The following is an 11,383-nucleotide window of genomic DNA, read 5'->3' on the forward strand; positions in this document are numbered from 1 at the left end:
GCAGGGACAACAACCTCCTGCTGAACGTCGACAAGACCAAGGAGATTGTTGTTGACTTCCGGAAGGGTCACGCCCGACACCTGCCGCTGACCATCGACGGTGCTGTGGTGGAGAGAGTGAGCAGCGCCAGGTTCCTGGGGGTGCACATCAGTGAGGATCTCTCCTGGTCCACCAACACCGCGTCGCTGGCGAAGAAGGCCCAGCGCCGCCTGTACTTCCTTCGGAAACTCAGGCGAGCGGGGGCTCCTCCGGCCGTCATGACTACTTTTTACCGCGGCACCATTGAGAGCGTCCTCTCCAGCTGTATTGCTGTCTGGGGTGGCAGCTGCACTGACCATGACTTGAAGGCCCTGCAGCGCATAGTGAAAACGGCTAGTAAGACTATTGGTGCTTCTCTCCCCTCCTTGAAGGACATTTACACCTCCCATCTCGCCCGCAAGGCGACCAAGATTGTGAGTGATGTGAGTAACCCCGCTCACTCTTTGTTTGAACTTCTGCCCTCTGGGAGGCGGTACAGGAGCCTGCGCTCCCGCACCACCAGACTTTCCAACAGCTTCGTACTCCAGGCTGTTAGGATCCTGAACTCGCTCCCCCTTTCAGCGTAGCGTCCTGTTCTTGCTGTATGCGCACTGGCTCGGTTTTGCCCCTCTTATTTAATGGGTTATTGGTCTGTTATTTATTCATCGCTCGTTTTATTTTATTTATTATTTATTATTTATGGTTTGTGCCTTCTTGTTTTTGTTTTGTGTCGCCTACTTGTATGTCTCGTCACCGTGGGATGGAGAAAACGGAATTTCGGTTTCTTTGTGTGTCTTGACATATGAAGGGATTGACAATAAAGCTGACTTTGACTTTGACTTTGACTTAACAACAGAATGTCACCTCTACATGTTACACACACACACACACACACACACACACACACGCACACGCACGCACACACACACACACACACACACGTATGATATTTATCATTTTAATATTTATACATTATTTTCTGTATGTTATTTATACTATTAATGTAATATTTACATGTTTGAAACTATTATTTAATGTTCTAATAATAACAACATATGCACTTAAATGGTTTCATATACATTTATTGACACAAAAAATGTACAGATGAGAGGGTGACCCTCCTTCACGGATTTCAGTTATCGCGGGGTGGTTTTGGAACCAATTAGCCGTGATAAACGAGGGATTACTGTATATGGGGGCACGGTAAACACTGGTTAGCATGTGGCCTTGCAGTTCAGAGATTTGTCTTGTCGTCAGTCTTTACAAACGACCAATCAGCAGCCAGTGTCAGATGGAGGGACATACTGCTATTGGCATTTGTGAAGGTCAGTTACAAAACTTCAAGTTGGTGAACGATTGAGTGACTGAACTGCTGCCTTTTCCTTTCGCCAAGGGATCAGTAAGTGCGGCTCCCGATGCGAGCGATTCAGTCAGCGAATCTGTTCTCTCTCTCGGCCTAAATGATTTAGTGTACGAGAACTAGTTTACAGTCAGTGTACATAGTCTTGACATGAGTGATAATGATTCGTCCAGGAAGGAAAGAACCACTCACCGTAACACCACCTCTTTCAAACTTGCAGGGACAAGCTTTCATTGGTGTCTGTTTCTCCAAGCTAATGGAGTCCCTCCAAGTACTGGGGGCAACTGGCAAGCACATAAAAACAAATAAGAGCAAATGACAGACTGACATTCTCTATGAAGAGGTGCTTTTTTCCCCCTTTTTCCCCCAACTGTACATGGAGGGATGAGGCGGTCTGTAACAGTGGGGAGATAACGTTGCTGTTCGGCAAATATTTGTTTGAAAATATTTATTACAATAAATTCTAAATAATAATAGTACCCGGAGGAAACGCACGCAGACACTATTTAAACCCTGCTAGCAGAACTCTCCTTGTCAGTCTGTCCCGTGATGCTACCTATACGCTCACTGCTCTCAACCCGTCTGACTCCCGTTGCCGACCTGTTCCGTCTGCTGACTCGTCTTGTCTTGCCTGCCGCCTGCCCTGATCATCTGCCCGCTGTTGACCACGTTCTGCTCGCCACCCGTCCTGACCGATCGCTTGTTTGCAACCACGTTCTGCTCGCCGCCCGCCCCAACCCAACGCTCTACCACGGCTTCGCTCCTCACGGACATTTCCCCAGTTCCAATAAAGACTTTATCAAACCGCACTTGGCTGTTCTGCTCTGCACGTTACAGTACAGACTAACCAACATGCAGCCAGCGGAAGACGACACCACGCTCTACCGGTTGGGACGCACCAAGGGCACAGTCGGTACCCTGGTCGCCGAGCTCCGCACGCTGACGGAGATCAATCAGCAAGAACAGCAGCAGCTCGCTTTGCACCAGCAGCAGTTGGAGTAATCTCGCCAGGACATTTGGCAGATCCTGAAAGCACTCCGCACATTGCCCCTAGGCAATCGGGCCACTGTGTCCAATGCAGCGGCTGCGCCCATGTTGCCTCAGCCCTCGACCGAGCTCAGCAGCGGTCAATACTCGGCCGGAATCATCCGGCCGTCCTCGGCACCCGCCAGAGCGGGATTCTTCTTTGTGGATAAGAAGGACAGCACGCTCCGTTGCATCGACTACCGGGGCCTGAATGACATCACCGTCAAGAACCGGTACCCACTGCCCCTCCACGCGTCGGCATTCAAGAGCCTCCAAGGTGCCACGGCTTTCACTAGGCTGGACCTCCGGAATGCCTATCATCTGGTGCGGATACGCGAAGGGGACGAGTGGAAGACTGCCTTCAACACACCGAGTGGCCATTACGAATATCTGGTGGTGCCGTTCGGGTTGACCAATGCCCCCGCTGTGTTCCAGGCCTTGATCAACGACGTGCTCAGGGACATGCTGAACAAGTGTGTTTGTCTACCTGGATGACATCCTGATCTTCTCCCGCGACCTGACGGAGCACGTCGGCCATGTCCGGGCCGTGCTACGACGCCTGTTGGAAAACTCACTCTTCGTGAAGGCGGAGAAGTGCGAGTTCCACGTTACAACGGTCAAATTCCTGGGCTACGTAGTACGCCAAGGCTCCCTGGAAATGGACCCCGATAAGGTGAAGGCAGTCGCGACGTGGCCGGTGCCGGAGACACGTAAACAGCTCCAGCAGTTTCTGGGGTTTGCCAACTTCTACCGCCCTTTTATTCGGGGCTACGGCGCGGTGGCCGCACCTCTCACGGCCATCACAAGCCCGGCGGCGCCGTTCCGATGGACGGATGGCGCGGCTCAGGCGTTCTGACAGCTGAAGGGAAGGTTCTCATCGGCTCCGATCCTCAGGCTGCCTGACCCCGAGCGGCAGTTCGTGGTAGAGGTGGATGCTTCCGACATAGGTATTGTCGCAACGGTATGAACGGGACAATAAGATCCACCCGTGTGCCTTTTTCTCTCGGCGTTTGTCGACAGCAGAGAGGAACTACGACATTGGCGATCGGGAACTCCTGGCGGTGAAGCTAGCTCTGGTGGAGTGGAGACACTGGCAAGAAGGAGCACCTGTCCCGTTCCTCGTGTGGACAGACCACTGGAACCTGGAGTATCTCAAGGCCGCCAAGCGCCTCAAGGCCCGGTGGTCCCTATTTTTCAGCCGGTTCAACTTCTCTCTGTCTTATCGCCCTGGCTCACGGAACGCCAAGGTGGACGCTCTGTCGCGTGCTTTTCCAGGGGAGTAGGAGGAGGGGGGCGAGGCCCCCACCATCCTTCCCAGGTCAGTGGTGGCTGCGGCTGTCACCTGGGACATAGAGGAACGAGTGGAGGCGGCAACCCGTGACCAGCCTGGTCCCAGCTCGTGTCCCGGCACTATTTGTGCCCAATGCTCTCCGGACTGAGGTGCTGCAGTGGGAGCATGACTCCTGCCTCGCCTGCCACTCGGGGGCAGCACGGACCGAGTTCCCGGCGGCTCAGCGCTTGTGGTGGCTGACCCTGAGGGCGGATGTCCAGGAGTATGTCAAGGCCTGCCCTACGTGCAACCAATGCAAGGCCTCTAATAGACCACCAGCCGGCCTCCTCCAGCCATTGCCCGTTCCCCACCAGCCGTGGTCCCATCTGGCGGTGGATTTTGTCACTGGGCTACCACCAGCGGAAGGCAAGACAGTCATCCTCACGGTGGTCGACCGTTTCAGCAAAATGTCACGGTTCATCGCTCTCCCGAAATTGCCCAAAGCAAAACAGACCGCCCAGATTCTCCTCAGAGATGTGTTCCGCTACCATGGCCTCCCCAGGGATATCGTGTCCGACCGTGGTCCACAATTCACGGCGCGATTCTTGGTCGGGTTCTGCCGTCTCCTGGAAGCTACGGCCAGTCGCACGTCGGGGTTCCATTCGCAGTCCAATGGGCAGGCAGAGCGGCTGAACCAGGAACTCTGTTGCATGTCTGCTAATAACCCGTGTGGGTGGGCTCAACAGCTCCCGTGGGTGGAATACGCGCACAACTCTCACCCTAGCTCCACCACTGGGCTGTCGCCTTTCCATTGCGTATTTGGTTTCCAGCCTCCACTGTTCTCGGAGCAGGAGCGGCGCGCCGCCTGCCCGTCTGCTCTAGCGTGTGTGCGCCACTGTCACCGGGGCTGGGCAAGGGCACAAACGTCCCTCCTCCGATCAGTGGCCAACTACTCTTGCCAGGACAACAAGCACAGGACCCCGTCGTACCGGGTCGGTCAGAGAGTGTGGCTGGCGACACGCGACCTGCCTCTCCGGGTCGAGTCATGGAAGATGGCCCCCCGATTCGTGGGCCCCTTTCCCGTACACAAGGTAATTGGCCCCGCGGCCGTCCGGTTCGGACTCCCTCGCTCTATGCGGGTGCACCCGACGTTCCACGTGTCCCGAGTGCAACCGGTCCACGAAAGCCCCCTGGGTCCAACGTCCATGCTGCCGCCGCCGCGGATCATTGGTGGGGCTCCGGCGTACACGGTGCGCGCTCTCCTCCAGTCCTGCCGCCGGGGGCGTGGGCTGCAGTATCTGGTGGACTGGGAAGGCTACGACGCCTCTGCCCGTTCCTGGGTGCCGGCACGTTGGATCCTGAGCTAATTGCCGATTTCCATCGGCGCCACCCGGACCAGCCCGCCCGTCGACGGGGCCGCCAGAGGAGCTCCGCTGGGGGTATGTCGACCGCACTCTCCCTCCCTCCCATGTCCGTTTCCCAGGGTTCTGCGTCTGGTGCTGCCGCGGCCCCGGCGCCGGCTGGGGGTGACGTGGACTCTGATGCTTCGGCCGAATATTGACCGCTGCTCGCCCTACCCCCCACCCTGGCCGTCGCCGGCCTGCTTTTGGGGACGTCGTGGGTCGTCCCTAGAGGTGGGGGTTCTGTCACGCCCAGCCTTCTGGTAACTCCACCTGTCACATACGCGGCCATACGCCGCCAATCGAGCCAAATCATGCACACCTGCGACTGGCTTGATTGACTGGGCTATTTAAACCCTGCTAGCAGGACTCTCCTTGTCAGTCTGTCCCGTGATGCTACCTGTACGCTCACTGCTCTCAACCCGTCTGACTCCCGTTGCCGACCTGTTCTGTCCGCTGACTCGTCTTGTCTTGCCTGACGCCTGCCCTGATCATCTGCCCGCTGTTGACTACGTTCTGCTCGCCGCCCGTCCTGACCGATCACTTGTTTGCAACCACGTTCTGCTCGCCGCCCGCCCCAACCCAACGCTCGACCACGGCTTCGCTCCTCACGGGCATTTCCCCAGTTCCAATAAAGACTTTATCAAACAGCACTTGGCTGTTCTGCTCTGCACGTTACATGCACTGTGAGGCGGACATGCTCACCAGTTTCACCACCATCCCGCAAGACCATTTATCTTTTTATTTATTATTTCCAATGTTCACTATGTTGATGCATAATTTATATTTTTATATTTTGTTGATGTTTCTAGCTCGTGATTTAATATTTTTCACTGAATTGTGTTTTTCATTGCATTTAAGTCTTTGGTTTGTCATGTATCTTTTTACTATTTCTTGCTTTTATTTGTGTGCAATAAACCTCATTAGATAGCCAGACGTGTCATCAAATACCGTATTTTTCGGACTCAAAGTCGCTCCGGAGTACAAGTCGGCCATAAAACGCACAATAAAGGGAAAAAAACATATATAAGTCGCACCGGAGTATAAGTCGCATTTTGGGAGAAATTTATTTGACAAAATCCAACACCAAGAAAAGATATGAACTAGCAACAACAGGCTAAGAAATACGGTATGCTAACGTGACATAAACACAAACGAGGAGCTGAGAACAGGCCTGACGTAACATTAACAGTTATTCAAATAACTATAACATAAATAACACGTTTATCAAACCATCCGTGTCACTCCAAATCAATAAATCCATCGATCCAATCCTTCGTCCTTTCTGTAAACAACGGCGCATGTGCGGCGCGCTGCTGACGTTGGATTCGTTGTCGTCAGTTGCAGTTCAAATTATTCCACAGGCCCATATAACAATATATAAACTATATATCAAATAATAATAATATAAACAACAATTTCATTGAACCATCCGTGTCACTCCAAATCAATAAATCCATCGGAATCTTCGTCTTCCGTGTCACTTAAAAAAATATATACTATGTATATAACTATATTGTAGCGTTACCAAAGTACCAGACAAGATGTGGGTTTCGTAACCGGCTCTTTATTTCACAAAACAAGAGCTCAACATATGAGTGTGTGATCAAAGCAAGCGCCCTGGATCGCTTTTCCCGCCACCCCACCCCCGCTGCCTTCACAGCCTTGGTAGACAATCGGAAACTACTGAAGTCTAACAACATACACGTTGCTACTCCAAATGAACTATGTATCAAATAACTAACATAAAGAAGTAGTTTATCGAACCATCTCTGTCACTCCAAATCATTAAATCTCCTGACTCCGGAAGTCAGTGAATGGTACTCATTGTCAGTGAGGCTCTAATTATTCCACAACCATAGTGCGCCCTCATGCGGTTTAAAGTGAAAATAACATGTGAAGTGATCAACTATAGTAGTAAGTAATGTGTTAATGATCAAGTAAGAATTTGTGAATAATTTCACATATAAGTCGTTCCTGAGTATAAGTCGCCCCCCCACACAAACTATGGAAAAAAACGCGACTTATAGTCCGAAATATACGGTACTTTTTCTTGATAAATCATTGTATAAAAATCTGGCACAAGTATCTTTTCCAAAATAATTTGAGCTCAGCTGCATGTGTGTTGGCTGGGATCATAAACTGAAATATAGAGTCTCTCACTCATGAATCTTTGCGAACGACCAATCAGCAACCAACATCAGATGTAGGATAGACTTTACTAATCATGCCACGTTAATGGTGTTCATAGAGGAGTCAGTGAAGGGACTTCTCGTTCATGAACCTTTCAGTGAGTGAACTAATGGGCTTTCCCTTTCGCCAACGGATCAGTGAGTGAATGAATGTGCTCACTTTCCTGTTCGCGAATGAGTCAGTGAGAGAACGTACTGTACTGCCAGTTAAGAGATGTGGTTGAATTTAGAAAATAACATGACTTGGATTTTGGAAGTAGTTCATTCTGTGTGGTCTCCCTGGATCGGGGATCGAAAGCCCAAGTGGGAAGTGTTGAGAGATTTGGTTTTTCAGATTAGGGTTAGGTTAGGTTTCAGTTTACTGGGGAAACTAACTTCTTGAACATGTTTCTGGTGGGACTCATTTAGTGATGGACAGGTCTGCCTTTTTAAGGGGTGGAATTATTTGTAAATGTTAGAACAAAGACACAGGCCATATGGCAGCTGGTAAGAAACATTTGGCTCATTTGTCTAGCACTTTGTTAAAATCTTTATGTGTGCTGTAAAAGTAAATTATATCTTAGCCTATAGAAGATACAGAATGTGATTGTTTTGTGTTGTTTGTCCCATTTTGTTTCAAGGTCAATAACCTGCTTGAAGTGTAAAAAGAAATTGCAATAAATTATCTCAAATTGCACTATGTCACACCCCATGTGTACCATCGTACCCTTTCGGAGGGAAATCATCCGAACAGTAAGCATCCGAATGCACTTGGCAAAAAGCTAGCCAAGCGGTATGAGATAACAAAACAAAGCAACCACCAAGGACCTGAGGAGAAATCCCAAGATGACGGTCGGCTCAGCTGATGGAGAAACAAAGTCAAGCCAACAAGCTGGCTTGTGTTTGAAGCTAGCTGTAGAAGCTAACAAGCTAGTAAGCATTTGAAGCTTGCTAGCTAGCTATCATCAAGCTAAGTAGCATTTGAAGCTAGCTGAGGAAACTAACAACTAGTTAGCATCTGAAGCTATCTGAGGAAGCTAGTTAAAGTCCATAAATGGACTTGTACTAAAAGAAAATGGCTGATTATGCAGAAATCAAGGAGAAGCTTGGAAACTTCATACGCGACTGTTCTGGAGCCTCATCAGCATTTTCCAGGAGAGCAAAAATCCCCTCCCAAAAAGTGAATTAGTCTACAGAACAAACAATAAAAGCAGAATGAGAGAGGTTCAGTGACGAATATTGCAACCTCGTTGCAGCCAGAACCAATAACATGGAACCGATAACACCAGCTCAGTGGCCTAGTGGTAGAGTGTCCGCCCTGAGACTGGAAGGTTGTGGGTTCAAACCCCGGCCGGGTCATACCAAAGACTATAAAAAATGGGACCCATTGCCTCCCTGCTTGGCACTTTAGGCATTAAGGGTTGGAATTGGGGGGTTAGATCACCAAAATGTTTCCCGAGCGCGGCACCGCTGCTGCTCACTGCTCCCCTCTCCCGCAGGGGATGGATCAAAACCACACGGGGATGGGTTAAATGCAGAGGACAAATTTCACCACACCCAGATGTGTGTCTGGGGTGGTAGCTGCACTGAATACAACATGAAGGCCCTGTAGCGCATAGTGAACACGGCTGGGAAGATTATTGGTGCTTCACTCCCCTCCCTGAAGGACATTTACACCTCCCATCTCACCCGCAAGGCGACCAAGATTGTGAGTGATGTGAGTCACCCCGCTCACCCTTTGTTCGATCTTCTGCCCTCTGGGAAGAGGTACGGGAGCCTGCGCTCCCGCACCACCAGACTCACAAACAGCTTCATTCTCCAGGCTGTTAGGATCCTGAACTCTCTCCCCCCTTCTGCGTAGCGTCCTGTACTTTTGCGCTATATTCTGACTGTCTGCTGTATGCACACTTGCTCCATTTTTGCTCCTCTTATTTATTGTGTTATTTGTTTATTTATTATTTATTCATCACTCTTATTTATTCATTGTTTGTGCCTTCTTGTTTTTATTTTTTTGTGTTGTTTACTTGTTTGTATATTGTGTACTATGTCTTGTCACCGTGGGATAGTGGGAACGTTATTTCGATTTCTTTGTGTGTCTTGGCATGTGAAGAAATTGACAATAAAGCAGACTTTGACTTTGACGATCATTGAGACTTTTTAACTTTAAGCTCTCGTTGAGGGAAAACATGGATGACAGCAAGTCACAGGTAGAGCACGTCACAAAGACAACAGAGGATTATGACAGAAGGTTTGCAGAGCTGAGAAAACCAAGGGCTGACCAGAGGTGATTGAAGTGGATCAAGAAACTTCTGAACATATTGAAGTACCGGGTAAGTACCTGAAGTAGTTAATTAAAAAGACCTACAAAGCGCTAGCTTTATGAAAACTGCCATAAAGGTTCCCACAGTACAAGCAAGTAGGCTACAAGAGGAACCTGCATTCCTGATAGACAGAGTTGCTGTTGATCAAGTGAGAGCAAGCGTTTTGTGAAACAAAATTAAAATTGAAAGAAATACGGAGTGAAGATCAAGACATTTGGGAAAAACAGGAAGTGGATCGAGGACATGATACTAAAGCAAATATGAAAGGTAAGTGCACTGTAAGTGAAATGCATCTTGGAGCAGCTAGCACACCACACAGTAAACCAAATTCAGCTACCAAACATTCCATTGCAGCACTAGCAGCTGAGCCAAAATTTCACAATTCACAATGGACAAGATTCCTGCTGGTAGATGAAACCAGCCAAGGAAGACAGTTAACCTCATCCAAACTGTGGAGAGAGCTTTATCTTTATGACCTGGGAGAGGAAGATGCTCTAAAGAACAGATTGGTGATTAAGTCAATAGAGAGCAAGCTTCCCGATGCCATGAAGAAAGACTGGCTCCTTCAAGTGAGCGACCTTGTAAATTGTATAACAGCAGCCAACTACTTTTGCCATCTCCGGTTTCTGAATACACAGGATGAATTCCTGAAGAGAATGGACCAAACTGACAATTGTGAACAATCATGGATAAAACAAAGCGAGAAAGATAAGAAGAAGCCTTTCTTTCACAAAGGCCTCAAAATGAGATGACTTGAAGAATGTGTGTATCATATTTGGTGATGAGGAACACAGAGGAAGACCGTTTGCCTACAAGGACTTACGAGAATTAAACTAGCCAGAGAAAAATACCGTGAAGAAGGCAGGAGCGTTCAGAAAGTGCTTAGGGTCTCACAGTAATCATGGTAAGTGTACCCAAACGTTTCTCTGGACGAAGGTTGTCAGAAAGGAGTTTCCTCAGATCTTCATTAGTATCTCCTCTGTCCAAAGAAAAGGTCAAGTAATCAATGCAGTGGGAGAGCTGAAAGAAGCAAAGAGCGAAGAAAGTTCACACAAGAGAAAGAGACTTTCTTGGCTGAATTGCCTCCAAATTTACTGGATAAGTATAAGAAATCCTGCACGAATCAAGTCACAGTGGCAAATCATACCAACACAGATGAAAAGAAGCAGATGGAGTGCACTGAAAGAACAACTCATGCTGCTGCTGATGGTCTCTGCAAATGCAGCACAGAAGATTGGTACCTTGATAAACCTTGCCTCAGACACAAATTATATCACCCACAAGCCGTCAGTCACCTTCAGCTATGTGGTGAAGACACGTATTGGTCGTCCGGGAAGTTGGCGAAATGGTGATGAAGGTCTCTACCAAGAAGTAGACCTTGACAGTCAGAGTGAAAACCCCAGAGGGTAAAGAAAGAGCTTGCCAGCTTTTGTGCTATGGGTTGGATACCATTGCCACAGTACACCAGGCACCAGTACGCCTCTGATGAAGGCGGAAGAACCCGCCGAAACATGTCAGGTAAATACACCTAAAATAATTTGTTTGATATAGAAGAACCAGTGAAGTAATTGAAAAGGAAAAACAAGATGAACTTAGTACAACTACACCAGGCAGTAACCACTCAACAGCTCAAGAAGAGTTTCCCAAAGCTATCAACTGATGAGCTGATTCGTCCAAAACAGATTGAGCTTCTGATAAGCCACATAGAAGGACATATTGCCTCACAGAAGATAAAGGTAACTGGAGACATTGTTCTGTAAGAAAAGTCCTGTAGGGAGAACTGTAGGAGGAGCACATCCCGATCTGTTTGGAAAAAG

Source organism: Syngnathus acus, chromosome 9 (genome assembly GCF_901709675.1).
Source record: "Syngnathus acus chromosome 9, fSynAcu1.2, whole genome shotgun sequence".
Lineage (NCBI taxonomy): Eukaryota > Metazoa > Chordata > Actinopteri > Syngnathiformes > Syngnathidae > Syngnathus > Syngnathus acus.